At 38.4% G+C, this 17275-nt stretch overlaps 1 long non-coding RNA gene across 1 annotated transcript in view; it reads left to right on the top strand.

Moving 5' to 3' along the window:
- The first annotated feature begins 6289 nt into the window (after positions 1 to 6289).
- Positions 6290 to 17275, top strand: part of LOC111541324 — a 15057-nt gene continuing 4071 nt past the window's right edge. The window contains exons 1-2 of the long non-coding RNA XR_002731251.1: positions 6290 to 8776; positions 14783 to 14883. This is a non-coding gene — a long non-coding RNA (uncharacterized LOC111541324). The remainder of the gene's footprint in view (positions 8777 to 14782; positions 14884 to 17275) is intronic.

The following is a 17275-nucleotide window of genomic DNA, read 5'->3' as shown; positions in this document are numbered from 1 at the left end:
TTCTGAAACCATCATACATCTAATCTGGAACTGAAGAATTAAGTAAATGGAACGTGGTTAGCAGGAGCCAGGTTTCTCACTGTTGAAGTGGGAGCTTACAGGAAAGCATGGGGAGAAGGCAAGAATTATTCATATGGTTATGGATTAGAGTTAGAGACATCAGTATGAACTCATGCTTACATTATTATAGGTACAGACATTTACATATAGAAATATTTATAGATATGTATATATACAGGAGTTAGCTACACACACACACACACACACACACATTTTGCTCTGTCTGCTGAAGAGGTCAAGATACAAGGATACACCTAACAAGTCAGATCTTTGTTTCTACACTATTTGTTCCAATAAAAGGAACCAGGGATCCTTGGAGAGATGGCTGATTCTCAGGAAACATAAAATATGAGTCTGCAGCATGTTGTAGCTTCTTAAAAGAAAGAAGTACTTAATACCCACAATGATGGAGCACATCAAAGGGAGACTAGAGCCAATATACCAGTTCCTAATGGCCTAAACTAGAACGATTTGAGCAATAAGATAAATAAGGTAGCAATGGATTATAATTCAGATATATATACAATAAATATTCCTGTCTACACTGACATAAATAAACGATTGAGTAAGTAAAAGTAAACAAATAGGGAAAAAGATACATGTCCTGTGCAGGAGAATTTCAACTAATTTGTGAAGCTCTTCCATCCTCAAGGAGGTAGAACATAACTCCTACTCCGTAAGCATGGACTGTGCATAATGATTTCCTTCCAAAGAGTACCGTATGGAAAGCAGAAAAGAGAGTAACTTTAAAGGATGAAAACTGATAAATACTACCTCAGCCAGGTGATCAAGGTCAATATTAAAATAGTAAGTCATGTTGATAGTATGTAGTCTTATATGATGTAATGGAAATTATACTCCTGTGGTCTTCCTCTGCATGTAACAAACATCCACACTGTAATCCTGAGAAAAGCATTAAGCAAATCACAATTGAGGGGCCTTGTACAAGATACCAGTACTTCTTAAAACTAGCAAGGGCATCAAAAACAAGAAAAGTCTGAGAAGTTGTCATAGCCAAGAGCAGTCTAAGGCAACATGCTGACTGCAAGTAACACAGCATCCTGGTTTGGATACTGGAACAGAAAAACAGTGTGAGGTTAATAACTAATGAAATATGGACATCAATTAAAAATTATGTGCCAATATTGGTTCACTGATTATGACCAATGCACCTTACTTACATAGGGTGGAAATAATAGGGGAGATTGGGTGTGAAGTATATGGGAATTCTACTATCTTTATCACTTTTCTGAACATCTAAATCTTTTAAAATAAATAAAAAGTTTATTTAAAAAAATCCCATTCCAAGTTTTACCTCATTCCAATTAAATCAGAATTTCTAAGGTGTGAGAAGGGATCAGTATTTTTTAAACATCTCAAGTGCTGTCAATGTGCAGCACTGGAAACCTCTGCAGTAGAAGTCCCTGACCTGTGGTGGCTGTTATATTTTGGTACTCCTTAATTCATACAAAATGTCCTGAGCTAAATGAAAGTGTTGCGTGTTGCCTCCATTTTGTACCTATGTGAAGTCAAAATTTTAATTATGAGCATGATAAAAATAAAGTACTGGAACACGTTGCCCATTTGAGCACCACTTGATATTACGATTTTGGATATTGAGCTCCTAACTGACAAATGTATCAAGCATATAATTACAAGCAATATTACATCTTAAAATGTCTCTTGTAATTTTCCTCCAATTGAAATGAAAAAAAGAAAAAAAGGATATGACACGCATACCCTTTCCTCTGACTGACCCTATGCTGTCTGATCCCACATTAACATGCTTTGGTGGATTCCACCACGATTCAATATTTCTGCCATTTTTGATCTGGTTTGTGCTCCAGGAGGCTGACTTTATTGACTATAATCCTCAGACCTCCTTGCTCTGATTTCCAGTTAGGTTTAGGCAAGATGGAGGAGACAGGTATCATAGTTTTAACCCAAGTCTTTCCCTTCTTCATCGTGGTTCTGACAGTGGCTGAGTTTCTTGCAACTCCAGCTCCCATCCTTTCTGGCTCATACTTGGCTCTGGAAACACAGTTGCCTTTTCTCACCCCTTCAAACTAAGAGGGAGTAATGGTTTCTTGCTGTTGTTCATATCTCTGTAAATTGTCTCTTTACTGACATATTTTAACTTTTTGAGGGTGTCATCTGTTTCCTGATAGACTTTCTGACTGATGCAATTAGTCTATTATTGTCAATTCTCTGGAAACAATGACCCTTTCTCCCCCACCCCTTTTTAAGCCAAGATAACATCTTGCCTACTTTTTTTGTCCTTAAAAAGTTCTTTGTTTTGTGAAACAATGTTGATAGTAGGAACGTTATTTTCCCTAAGTCCTTATTTGGCAAAAGTAAGAGCTGGCAAACATGCTGGTTCCCCACATATTTTTGAAATTTCATTTTCAAAATCTGGAGTCTGGGAACCATTGACCTAAGTGAGAATTCAACTTTGAAACATTAAGGGAATTGAGCTATAATTCACTTCACCACAAGAATCTTATAAATCTGATGAAAGTTGCCAATGGCTGTCACAGCAGACACTCAAGTTACCAGGGTTCAGTTGTTTGCATAACATATTGTCCCACTCCTGGTGAAGAGGGAAATAGTATCTGGGGAAAATAGGAGGATTGATAAAAATTAAAGTGGTTATTTTTGTATCCACTGACACAGAAGGAGATTTTACAGCACACTATGTTTTGAGTCTCAAAAACACACGAGTATTGCATTTCACTGGAGATCTGGTGGGGGAAGGGATGGAGAAGAGGAAAAGAGTGCATCTGAAAGTTTTAGCAAGAAGTTGAAAGGACTCTTCAATGAAGTATGGATGCAGTGTGACTGTGACTTAGAAATTCCATGTTCTCAGATCCAGAACTGTTAACACTTATACTAGTCTAGGTCTTTTTTTCTTAAAAATTACAAAAGCTCATTAAGCAACACAGACTGGGCACTTGTGTGTGGTTTTTTTTTTTTTTTGCCTCCAAATTCTAGTTTATTTTTAATTGACAAATAGTAATTGTATAAACTTATGGGGTACAATATGATATTCTGACACATGTATACTCTGTGGAATGATCAAATCAGGCTAATTAGCATTATCAATCATTTCAAATATTTATCATTTCTTTGTGGTGAGAACACTTAAAATCCTCTCTTAGAGATTTTGAAATATACAATATATTATTATTACAGTCAGTATGCTGTCCAATAGAACACCAGAACTTATTCCTAACTGACACTTCATATCAGTTGAACAACATCTCTCCTTTCCCTGTCCACACTCTCACCCGCTGCCAGCCTTTGGTAACCACCTTTTTACTCTCTCTTTCTATGAGTTTGACTTTTTAAGATTCCACATAAAAGTAGGGTATTTGTCTAGCCATGCCTGGCTTCTTTCTTCTTCTTCTTTTTTTTTTTTTTTGAGACTGAGTCTTGCTCTATCGCCCAGGCTGGAGTGCAGTGGCGCAATCTCGGCTCACTGCAACCTCTGCCTCCTGGGTTCAAGCGATGTTCCTGCTTCAGCCTCCCAAATAGCTGGGATTACAGGTGCCCACCACCACACCTCGTTAATTTTTGTATTTTTAGTAGAGACAGGATTTCACCAACTTAGCCAGGCTAGTCTCGAACTCCTGACATCAAGTGATCTGTCCGCCTCAGCCTCCCAAAATGCTGGGATTACAGATGTGAGCCACCATGCCCGACTGCTTATTTCACTTAACATAATGCCCTCTAGGTTCATTCATATTTTCCCAAATGACAGATTTTTTTTTTAATGCTGAATGGTATTCCATTGTGTGAGTGTGTGTGTGTATATATATATATGTGTGTATATATATAACATATATATGTATATATATAACATATATATATACACACACACATATACACAACATTTTAAAAAATCCATTCATTTGTTGATGAACACTTAGGTTGTTTCCATATCTTGGCTACTGTGAATAATGCTGCAATGAGCATGGGGGTGCAGACATCTCTTTAACATATGATTTCAATTATTTTGCATATACCCAGAAGTAGAATTGCTAGATCATATGGTAAATCTATTTTTATTTTTTATTTTTTATTTTATTTTATTTTATTTTTTTTTTTTGAGACGGAGTCTCGCTCTATCGCCCAGGCTGGAGTGCAGTGGCCGGATCTCAGCTCACTGCAAGCTCTGCCTCCCGGGTTCCCGCTATTCTCCTGCCAGACGGGTGGATCACGAGGTCAGGAGATCGAGACTATCCTGGCTAACACCGTGAAACCCCGTCTCTAATAAAAATATTTTATTTTTTTAAAGCTTCATACTGCTTTTCAAAATGGCTGCACTTAATTGTAATACCACCAACAGTGTACAAGAGTTCCTTCTCCACATATTTGCTAATACTTATCTTTCATATTTTTGATAATAGCCGATCTAACAGGCATGAGGTGATATCCCATTGTAGTTTTAACATGCATTTCTCTGATAATTAGAAATGTTGAGCATTTTAGTAAATGTATGTGTTGGCCATTGTATGTCTTCTCCTGAGAAATATCTATTGAAATTCTTTGCCAATTTTTTCACTGGGTTATTTGTTTTCTTGTTATTGAGTAGTTTGAGTTTCTTGTATATTTTAGATATTAGCCTCTTATCCAATGTATGATTTACAAATACTTTTCCCCAGTTTGTGGGTTGTTTCTTTACTCTGTTGAGATTTTCTTTTGTTGTGCAGAGCTTTTCAGTTTGATGCAATCCCATCTGTCTATTTTTGCTTTCATTGCCTGTGTTTTTGGGATCATAGCCAAGAAATCATTCCCCAGATCAATGTTGTGAAACTTTTCCCTAGGTTTCTTCTAGTAGTTTTATAGTTTCAGGTCCTATGTTTAAGTCTTTAATCCATTTTGAGTTGATTCTTCTATAAGGGATAAGGTAATGGTCCGTTTTGATTCTTCTTCATGTGGATATCCAGTTTTCACAATATGATTTATTGAAGAGATGTCCTTTCCCCATTGTGTGTGCTTGGTATCTTTGTCAAAAATCAATTGACTATAGATGTATAGGTTTATTCCTGAGCTCTCTGTCCTATTCTGTTGGTCTATGTGTCTGTTTGTATGCGCGTACCATGTTGTTTTGATTACTGTAATTTTATAATATATTTTGAAATCTGGTAGTGTGATGCCTCTGGCTTTGACTTTGTTCTTTCTGGTCAAGATTGCTTTGGTTATTTGGGGTCTTTGTGACTTCATACAAATTTTAGAATTTTTAAAAATTTCTGTGAAGAATGACATTAGAATTTTGGTAGGGATTGCAATGACTCTGTAGATTGCTTTGGGTAATATGAATGTTTGCAAAATATAAATTATTCCACTCCATGAACACACAATATCTTTCCATTTATTTGTGTAATTTTCAACTTATTTCATCAATGTTTTGTAGTTTTTGGTATACAGATCTTCCACTTGCTTGGTTAAATTACTCCTAAGTATTTTATTTTATTTTTGATACTAATGTAAATGGGATTGTTTTCCTAGTTTCTTTTTCAGTTAGTTTATGGTTTGTCTATAGGAATTCTACTGATTTTTGTACGTTAATTTTGTATCCTGCAACTTTACTGAGTTAGTTTATGAGTTTTATTAATTTTTTTGGTTAAGTCTTTAGGATTTTCCATCTTTAAGATCATGTCATCAGCAAAAAGAGATAATTTTACTTCTTTCCAATTTGGATGCCTTTTACTTCTTTCTCTTGTCTAATTGCTCTGGCTAGGACTTCCCGTACTATGTTGCATAGGAGTGGTGAGAGTGGATATCCTTGCCCTGTTTCTGATCTTAGAGAAAAGCCTTCAACTTTCACAATTGATTGTGACATTAGCTATGGGTTTGCTGTGTATGGCCTTTATAGTGTTGAGGAACATTCTTTCTACTCTGAATTTGTTGAGCATTTTCATTATGAAAGGATGTTTAATTCTGTCAGTCCCTTTTCTGCATCTCTTATGATGATCATACTTTTTTTGTCCTTCATTCTGTGGGCATTTTTGTTTATTGATGTTTTCAATTGAATGTCTTTTATAATGTCAAGTACATCAAATTTAGAACTGAAAGAAAATTTTTACAGTATCTTATGCTTGGACAAGGTACAAGAAACAGGGCATATGTTATCACAGTTTAGTCTCCTTGACTTTAAAATTCTTCTGTGTTAGGAATTTGAGATCCTTCTTTGTTATGTTATATTTAATATTGAGTGCAAAGGCATTAACACATGATTGTTTTTAAAATTTTTATCTGTTTAAAAACTTGCTTTGTTTTTATTCTCATTACTTTCTGTTTTCTGAATTTAGCTTAAGGAAAACACAGAGCAATCTTTTCAAATTTATTTTTTCCTTTGTATACATTTAAAAGGGAGTTTTAAAAGGTCTGGATAGCTTGGTCATAAAGAGGAGATATTCCCATTACAATCCAAACACAAGCTGTTGTCCACATGGCATGGAATACTTAGAGAACTCAATAATTTTCTTTCTCTTTACATTTCTACTACTTAAACAAAATAATAGAAACTGATTTATTTCTTCCTTTATCTGGTGATGGAAACCACTCTATGGAAAACCTGGGAATGGTCAGCACTATGTTTTCCACTATGTGGAAGTAACGGGAAATGAAACTGATTTATATGGAGAAGAAGAGACAAGAGATGGAGAAGATTACTGGTGATTTTAGGGTTCCCGAAGACCATCTACATGTGTCCTATTCCTGTTGCTTGACTTGAAATTTTTCTGATTCCAGGAAACAAAAATTCTCCTTTTTGGCAAAGCTATTATTTTGGGTGGGATTCTGTAAGGTGCAAGTGGCAAAAATGTAGCTACAATTAGCTTAAGTAAAAAGAGGGAATTAAGGAGAGATCCTTAGGTAACTCACAGAATTAAATGAATAGTTGATCAACTGAGCTTTAGCAAGGCAGAAGCAGGCACTTTAGAAGGGACTCAGAACCTAGGGCCAAGACTTAGGTGCTGCTGCAGCACACTTCCCTCATGTGGCCTTTGCTACTTTTCTTTCTGGACACTGTGCCCTCTACAGAGGAATACTTTGATTACCTTATGTGATTCCACCAGTACTTTCTTTTATTTACCCTGTAACCCTCATCTACTCATTGGCATTTTTATGTGCATTGCCACAGAAGGAGATGTTACAGCACACTGTGTTTTGAATCTCAAAAGCACAGACTAGGATTGAATTCAGGCTCTCAAGATTAAGAGAGCTATCCCACGTTAGCAGGAAAAGGAAGGCCAAAAGGGGAAAAAAGACAGCTGAGTTGGTACTGTGTCCGGAATTGGTGGATTCTTGGTCTCGCTGACTTCAAGAATGAAGCTGCAGTTCTTAAAGTATGGTGTGTCCAGTGTTTGTTCCTTCAGATGTTCAGATGTGTCTGGAGTTGCTTCCTTCTGGTGGGTTCGTGGTCTCACTGACTTCAGGAGTGAAGCTGCAGACCTTCACGGTGAGTGTTACAGTTCTTAAAGGTGGCACGTCTGGAGTTGTTCGTTCCTTCTGGTGGGTTCATGGTCTCGCTGGCCTCAGGAGTGAAGCTGCAGACCTTCGCGGTGAGTGTTACAGTTCATAAAGGTGGCACATATGGGGTTGTTTGTCCCTCCCAGTGGGTTCGTGGTCTTGCTGGCTTCAGGAGTGAAGCTGCACACCTTTGCACTGAGTGTTACAGCTCATAAAGGCAGCGCAGACCCAGAGAGTGAGCAGCAACAAGATTTACTGTGACAAGCAAACGAACAATGCGTGGAAGGGGACCCCAGCGGGTTGCTGCTGACGGCTTGGGTGGCCTGCTTTTATTCCCTTATTTGGCCCCACCCACATCCTGCTGATTGGTGCATTTTGACAGAGTGCTGATTGGTGCATTTACAAATCTTTGGCTAGACACAGAGTACTGATTGGTGCATTTACAATCCTTTAGCTAGATACAGAAGTTCTTCAAGTCCCCTACCTGATTAGCTAAACACAGAGTGTTGACTGGTGTGTTTACAAACCTTTAGCTAGACACAGAGCACTGATTGGTGCATTTACAATCCTTTAGCTAGACAGAAAAGTTATCCAAGTCCCCACCCAACCCAGAAGCCCAGCCAGCTTCACCTCTCAGTACCACTGGGAAAGGGGCCCTGCACCTAGTAGATGATACTATCACTAGGCAACACAGCAGGCATTTGTGTTTATTGTTTTAAATTGAATTTGCTTTATAATGTCAAGTACAGCCAATCTATAATTGAAACAAAAACTTGGAAGTACTCTGTGAAATTCATATCCGAGAACTGAACCCTCTGGGGGAGGAGCAATAGACACTCCCACCGCACCCAACCCTGGGTAACAGAGTGAGACCCTGTCTCACAAAACATAACACAAAACAAAACACTTATTTTAGCATTGTTTTAGATCTGAAGAAAAATGGCAAAGATAGTACAGAAAGTTCCCGAGTACTGTACACCCAGTTTCCCCTATTATTAACAATCTTACATTCTTTCTGTCACATTTCTGACAAATAGTAACATCTGCTTAAATACTTCCAGCGACGGGCAACCCAGTATGTCCTAAAGAGTCCCATCATCAGATGATTTTGGAGCAGTGTGACTTGAGATGTGGTTCTAGGACCAGCAGCATCTGCACAACCTGGAATCCAGTTAGAAATGAAGGGTCTCAGACCCCAATCCAGACCTGAATCAGAATCTACATTCAACAGGATCTCCAGGTAATTTATGTGCACATCCAAATTTGAAAAGTATTGTTCTAGTGTTCATATATATATGTATATATACACACACACATATATATGTATTTTTCCCAAAAAATGGCAACCAAGGTCTTGCAATCACATTGCTCCATTCATTAATTCATCTGTGTATTCACAAAACATTTCTTAAGAGCATATATGCTAAGCACTGATTTAACTTGAAACTTTTTTAAAAGTAAGATCTTATTCCTACCCTAAAAAATTTCACATTCCAATTCTGCCATGTAAGAGGTAGTTGAATGAACAGGCTAATTTTTGTTCAGAAAACAGAGGACTAAGTTTGAAGAGCTGTCCCTGAGATACTAGCAAATGTGGGAAAATGCCACAATCTGTAGAAAACTATCACAACAGCTGAGACAATCACAGAGTAGAAAGAGCTACTCGTCTTTATTCCAGATAGAGCTAGGGATGGAGAGAAAACCCCTCTGTAACTCGGGTTAGCGTATTAGTCTGCTCTCTCATTGCTATAAAGAAATACCTGAGACTAGGTAATTTATAGAGAAAAGAGGTTAAATTGGTTCATGTTTCTGCAGACTGTACAGGAAGCATCGTGACTTCTGCTTCTAGGGAGGCCTCAGGAAGTTTCCAATCATGGCAGAAGGCAAATGAGGAGCAATCTGTTTCACATGGTGGGAGCAGGAACAAGAGAGAGAAGGGAGAGATGCTACACACTTTTAAACCAGTAGATGTTGTGAAAACTCACTCATTACACCAAGGACAGCAAAGTGCCATGAGAGATTTGCCCCCATGACCCAAACACCTCCCACACACTACCACAAGAACAGCACCAAGGGGATGGTGCTAAACCATTCAATAGAAACTGCCCCCATGATCCAATCACCTCCCTCCAGGCCCCACCTCCAACATTGGGGATTACAACTGGACATGAGATTTGGGCGGAGACACAAATCTAAACCCTATCAGGTAGCATGGGGCAGTATGTAGGAATAGCCGTTGTGATGAAGGTCCTCAGATCTGAAGCAGCTTCCTGGAATTCCAACTTGCCTCAGCAAGATGTAGGAACAGTAGACTAATTCCTGAGCCTAGCATAATCATGTTGCTGGGCCTTCACCAAGGTGCCCAGAGCCCAGAGTGGCGCTGGAGAACACCTTTCAATGCACTTCAGCAGGGCACTGGGGGCCAGGAGGGAGAGTCATTGATCCTGAAGTGACCTTTGGCATGGATCCATGTACATCAACCTTTGAAAAACAGACGGGATAAGGAGGGAGATGCCAAATTCAACAAATGACCAAATATCAGATTCTTTGCTTATTCTGGCCCTGCCTTCCTTCTGTCCCATGTCCCTTGCTTAAAATTAGATATGAACTGAAGGAAAAGAAGTGGGAGCCTGAATTCATAAAGGCTGAGTTTCTATCATCTAGTAAAACAGGATATCATTGAAGAAATTAAGTTCAGTTGCATGAAAAAAATTAAGCCACACTTTCTGATCATTTGCTTATGCGACCTGAAATTTAAATTTTGTCTTCTACTTCAGACTGTGTTCTTATATGTGGCAGAGAACCTGGCTACTAGCAGCTGCAGCTTGCAACTGCATATATTCACCATCTGGAAGGAAAAAGCTCTTCACCTCCTTGACTCTTAGAGCATGGTGCCCTCATCCAAGCTCCTGTTTGAAAAGCTTCAGAGAACAGTCTTGACTGGCCTTTCTCTAATCGTGTTCTCACCCTATTTACCAATTACAGAGTTAGGAATGTGGGATACTATGATGGGTCCAGCTTGGAGCACTTGCTGTGTGGCCTCTGAAGCCAGCATGCTGTAACTGGTAGCTCCGCCTAGATCCATGTGCTTGGTGTCAGGGAAGGAACAGTTTCTCTGCCAAAAGGGAATAAATACTTTGATCAGAGGTAGGGGAGGTGGGGAGTAGTCTGGTAAAAATACTGAATTGCATTATCTACCTTGTGTGCCTATACTTATAAAGGTTTCCTTTATGTCACATTGATATGATAAAAGCAAGATACTAAAATTATGAACAAGATACTGACTATGTATTTTATGACTCATTAGTTCAGAATTAGAACCTGGGCTCTGGAAAGAAAATAACATAGCCATTTCATTATAAATTTGTAAACTTTGCAGCAGTTTAACCATGAGAGTTGGCCTATAGGTCAGGGAATAGGCCTGGTGGGTTTTGCTCTCAAATCCCATTATACTCCTGCAGAGAATCAAGTGCGCTGTGCTTTGTGAAAATTGGTTTGTAGTATGTGTGTGCCAATTATCAGGATTGTCAGAAATGTTGGACACTTCCTTTAGGTTCATAGGGACTTACATCTGAAATACTTCTCTACAAAAACTTTACTTAGCTGCATAATTCTGAGATAGTTTTATTCTGGCCAACTGCTTATTTATAACAGCCTTTTCAGGTAATATTCTAGGAGTTATTTCCCAAGATTTATTCTCTTTACTTTATTTCTCATGTTATTCTTTCAGGTGCAAGGAAGTAATAATTTGGCTTATGTATACAATTTGGAGAAATTTTGTAGTTTTCCTTACACTGTGTTGCTCATTTATAAGAAATAGGCAAATAGATAAAAAAAATACGGATACTGCATGAAGTACTGAAAAAATGTAAAAAATGTCCTTGGGGAAGTCATATTTTAGTCCATGTTCTGTTGTTAATTTTAATCTCGGGGTTAAGTAATTTTTGCTCTTGGTATGAAATTATTAACAATCCAATTGACTCGCCTTTCAACTCTAAACAGCTTCTTGATCACGGTGTAAATAGCTGCTATGAATTTCACTGCTGTTACGTAGCTTTTCTGACAGTCAAGGAAATATGATTCTGCCATATTCATGCCAGCAGATTTCAAAGGGCAAGGAAAGGTGTTTCAACAGATTAGGAGTCTAAATGAGTTACAGGTTGAGCAACTGGCCAGTGAAGAGCCACCAACAGTAACTGGGCAGCCCCAGGCCTGTAGGAGAATCTGAAAGGTCCTAGTTCCCAGGAAGAGCTTCCAAAGAACACATGGTCTTACATAGATATTTTCAAATAACTCTTTTCCTCCCAATTATTTTAGCAAACATATGATTGTTGTAGATAAATTAGAAAAGTAAATATAAACAGGAAAATAAACGTATCCATTATCCCATAATCTGAAGATAGTCTTTGATAACATTTTGGTGTATAGCTCATCATTTTTTCTTATGCATATATACTTTAAAATCCATTGAGATTATGCTGAACATATAATTCCTATAATACATGTTCTATGGTAATTTGGAATAAAAATCCCTTTGGTATGTGAATTTAAAACAATATTATAGGCATATAATCATTGTGAAGTATCTATTCTTCAAATCACTTTTTTGTTCTTTTTAGTTATACAAATGGAAAACAGTAAAATTTGCCTTTTACACTTGAGTCCAATATATATTATTTGAGCAATTTGTACATCTAAGATACTGTCATAAATACTTTAGGAAATAATGAAACGAACAACTTTAATAAGACATAACATTTGCCCTCAGGGCATTTATATAGGGGATATGCATAAGCAGTCATTAGATGAATCAGATAATGTTTCATGATAAAATGAAAACCAAATAAATTTATAAATGATCATAGACTGTAGATAGCATAGTCCCAATTTGGGAGATTACAAGGAATATTTTGTTGGATCTTGACATATTGGCTAGGATCTCAGCCAGCAGATAATGGTGGTGGGTGATGGTTGAGGGAGGGATGCTGTGGAATGAAGGAATAATATTCAGGATGACATAGCATGAACAAAATCAGGAAGTGAAAATAAATGCAAAGACGCTTTTAAGTAACTGTGAGTTCTTTCCTGAAGTGGAAGAAAACACTGGTAAACTAAGCTGACAATATAATGAGAAAGAATTTCAGTGCCAGACTTAGTTTAAACTTTATCCTGTAGGCAGTGCAGAGACACAGATGCTGTTGAGCAAGTCCGTAAAACGATCAAGGCTTTACCTTTAAGAATATTTTATGAAACCTTAAATTCCTAGAAGGAATGACAAAGCCATTTTTTTGTGTGTAGGTAAATGTTCATATAACTGTTCTGTAAACATCTCATATTTATTTTTTAATATAAATTATAGATACAGTTTCATTTTTACTTTTGTACCCCAAGAATACCTTCTTAGAACTTCTTAGAAAAACAAGGATAGCCTGAAGTATTTTAATGTCTAAGCTTTCTTGTTATTAGTATTTGTTTTTCTCAATTTATGGCTTGACAATAGAGTGTTCATTTGTTCTGCATGTATTTGTTCCTCTTGTCTTTCTTTCATAAAATTCCCCTTTCATTCAAAAAGCATTTATGGAGCAACTATATTAGTAAAATATTGTATTGTATTGTATAATGAGCACTATAAAAACTGTGTGTCTTGGAGAATTTGGGTTAAATTATCTGGCTGGGCCTGGAGATAGCACTTTAGTAAGAGATATTTTGAATATCATGAAATTTAAAGAAAAAATTGCTAGCACTTAAGATAGTCAACTTGGTTAGTTGATATTAATTATCCTGTTAATTAAGGATTTTGAAACTCAGATTTTCCTTATTTGTTCTTCAATTTCCTTTCTAAAATTTTAAAGTACTTTTATTGCTTATTAACTATTTGGTTTAACTTTAAATTGCTAAAACTTTTTGAAGAATGAAATGTATTCTATGGTTACCATTCGTATTTAATGTGTAAAATTGATTTTACGCTTTCGTTAAGTCAACTTTTATACTCGAGGTTTAAAACTTTCCATTTCTGGCTGGGTGCAGTGGCTCACACCGGTAATCCCAGCACTTTGGGAGGCTGAGGCGGGTGGATCACGAGGTCAGAAGATTGAGACCATCCTGGCTAACATGGTGAAACCCCGTCTCTACTAAAAATATAAAAAAGTTAGCAGGGCATGGTGGCACACACTTGTAATCCCAGCTACCTGGGAGGCTGAGGCAGGAGAATCACTTGAACCCAGGAGGTGGAGGTTGCAGTGAGCCGAGATCGCGCCACTGCACTCAAGCCTGGGTGAAAGAGTGAGACTCCATCTCAAAAAACAAAAAACAAAAAACAAAAAAAACCCCACTTTCCATTGCTAAATGTGTTTTCAGCTTAGGCAGAGATACTGGTTGCCATTTACTCAAATAAGCAGGCCTACTAATTATCTGCAAATGTCATGTCAAGTGACCCCCAAAATTAAACATCTTTATGTAAAAGGTTTTCTCTTCTAATGTTTACTTTGGTCTCAGAATCCATTATTTAATTAAACAGCTATATTGTTTATCCAGCTAATGCAACTCAGTACGTAAGAAGGCATTTACTTAAATCTAAGAATATACTTGATTTTTTATTACTATTAATTGTACTGGTCAATTCTTTTGTACCATACCATAACACCTTTTAAGTTTGCAAATACAGCTCTTCTGCTGTTAGCTGTAAGTGCCTCTGTACCCATTTCATAAAGACTCATCACCTGTTCTGAGACCTTGATTTTTGCCACCCCATCACCCTTTTCCCTTCCAAAGACAAGGGCAAATCAGAGCAATTGTAGCAACACAAAATCGCAAAAGAAAGACAAAGCTTCATGGTTCTCTTTAGAGCATACTAACCGAGTAGTCTCAAATCTCTCTCATGAAATTTTAATGTTTTGAGTAATCTCCCACGGTTCTTAGATGGTAATAGTAAATGTCCTTTTACCTCTACCAGTTTATTTCAGACTTCTTTGATATTACAAATGGGATATGGTGTATAAAGCTGGTCAAAGTCAAGAAAACTTTGGTAAATACTCCTGTAACTATAGATACTAGTGGTTCCTGCAGGGCACTGGTACTCCGGACCTGAAAGATTTATACATAATCAATCTGAAAGTCAGGGCAGAGCAAATGCACCATAAGCTGTGAAGCTACTTAGTGGTTCTTTGCTTAACTGAGCTGGTGAAAGTCAGGGCATGTGTATATATGTTTAAGTGATAATCTGCATCAGCTAATTTTCCTGTTTCAGATTTGCCAGTTCACCCTGACCATCTTGAAAATAAGTTGTCTCTGATCTCTGTCTGTATGTTACTTCTCTCCCCTCACCAATGGAGAACACATGTGGGCAAAGTAAGTAAAGCAATCACCACCTTTGGAGGGAAAAATTGGTCACGTTCTATGGAGGGTGGATCAACTGGATCAACTCTATTGCGGATAGTCAGTAACATTTTTACTCTCGAACTCATCATTTATACCCCAAATCTTTTTATATAAATGCTCTGAAGTTGTAGCTTCTAAGGATTTGTTTTTCTAAGACCACCAGAGTGGGCACAAAAGAACCAGCGAGTAGGCAAGGCTAAAAGCAAAACTGCAAATTTATTCTTTGGTCATCTAGCTTCAGGGACCGGAGCTGGTGGGGGGGGGGGGCGGTGTGGAGTTTCTAATACAGTCCTGACAAGAGTGGGGGCTGAGAAAGTCCACCCCCGGCGCATCTGCTGGGAGCGACTTTTCTAGGAGTGGAAGGGCAATAGGCGGGGCACGGACATGTCGGGGGAGGGGGGGCGCTCCGCAGGTGCCACCAGGTAAATCTTGGTCTCCTCGGATTGACATCACCTGGTGCATGCCTGATTAATCTGCACCTTCCCGGGCGTCAGCTGCATTCTTGCACACATGGGAAGAGTTGGTGGTGAAGAAGAACCCGGAAGTGCACCATCCTGCCTCCGTTCGTCCAAACATTGAATAATAGTCTTTGATGTGTCTTAATCACCATCATTCCGGTCTAACTCGTCTCCCATCCAATTCCATCCTATGACATCCCTGATGAACATAATTTAGCCTGTATTTAAAAATATCTATTTTGAAGAGGGTAAAGGTAAACTGAGGCTGGAGCTGAACCGGGAACGAAGACACAAGGCAAATGGCAGTGAGAATAGCCTTTATTAGGGCTTGTGGGTGAGGTTCCTCGGTCCAAAGGCGTGGGCTGAGGAAGTGGCGCTGAGGGAGGAGGGTAGGGTCTTCTTACAGCCTGAGAGGTAGGGAAGCTGGTTGTGCAAACAGGGCCTGGGGAGTCTTGAAACTACTAGGGCAGGAGTTGAGTAAGGGTCACGAGGAAGGGGTCTTTGGAAACTGTTAACCAAAACTGCTGTTTACAAACTTGTGGAATGCAGGTGAGCTGCAGGTCATGGGGGAATGTGGTTGCCCAGCCCGAACTCTGACGCATGTAAGTCTGCGGGTGTGTACAAGGGTGAAGGGAGTCTTTAACAAAAGGCCTGCTATGCTGGGTAACGCTGCCATGTTGGGTCTAGATTCCTGCCTAACAAAGAGTGCATTGTCTTACCAGAAAGACCATTCCACTTCCAATCGTGAGAGTTAGAAAGTTATTCCTCAGATTTCATTTAAACCTGGCTCCCTATTCATTCCATGCACTGACATTAGTTCAGTTTACAGGAGCTACATACCATAGTCTACCACATTTTCCTCATGACCGTCTTTCCAATATGTGAAGTGAACTATAATTCTTGCCTTCCTCCTAAATGTAGTTTTCTCCAATTTCATTTGGTGTGCCTATTAACATGCAGAATCCTGTTTCCTCACCTGCAGAGGTTTTTGTTGATTGGGTTTCTGGTAGGCCTAGGATTTCTGTCTGTTTTGCAGTGTGATCTGTTTACATTTGAGTAGTTTTATCAACCTGTTTCTTGTCTGTGGAATTTTGGAGGTCCAATAGCTTTCTTTTGTCTTGTACTTTATACTTTAAATTTCAAGGTGGCAGTGTTTCCACTGGTATAAAATTCTCCAGAATCTTGTAGTTTTCCTGTGTGTATTAGAGAAATTCACTGCAGAAGAAAAGAAGAAAAGAAAAAAAGAAATTCACTGCAGAAGAAAATTAGAGATTTTTCCTAGATAATCTTGTCTCTATCTTGGGGGTCCAAGAAGGCTGAGGGGATCCATGAGTCATCTGTTTCATCTCTTTAAAGAGTCTTTTGTGTGACTGAATACTGATTTTTATCTTTCTGAGGTAATAGCAAAAGTGTTACCAGCCACACTTTTGGCTTTTTCTCTACAATGCACTTTTCTGGCAATGAATCCTTAATTTCTGCTGAGAACATTTTAAGTCATCAAGTCCTGGCAACTTTTTGTTTCACTGTTCTTTCCCTAATTTTTATCTTTCCTTTTACATCTTACTACAAGCAGCAAGAAACCAAAATGTGCCTTCAACACTGCTTGAAAATCTCCTCAGCTATATGCCCAGTTTCATTGTTTACAAATTCTGCTTTCCACATAACTGCAGGACACAATTCTGCCAAGCTTTCTATCACTATATAACAAGTATCACCCTTCCTCCAGTTTCCAATAACACGTTTCTCATTTCCATCTGAGTCCTCAGTAACAGCCGTCTCTCTCTCTTTCTTTCTTTCTCTCTTTCTCTTCCTTCCTTCCTTCTCTCTGTCTCCTTTCCTTCCTTCCTTCCTTCCCTACCCCCCTCCCTCCCTTCCTTCCTTCCCTCCCTCCCTCCCCCCTCCCT

This window comes from Piliocolobus tephrosceles, chromosome 1 (assembly GCF_002776525.5).
Source record: "Piliocolobus tephrosceles isolate RC106 chromosome 1, ASM277652v3, whole genome shotgun sequence".
Classification (NCBI taxonomy): domain Eukaryota; kingdom Metazoa; phylum Chordata; class Mammalia; order Primates; family Cercopithecidae; genus Piliocolobus; species Piliocolobus tephrosceles.
The sequence above is the reverse complement of the archived record's forward strand: the minus strand, read 5'-3'. Positions and strand labels throughout refer to the sequence as shown.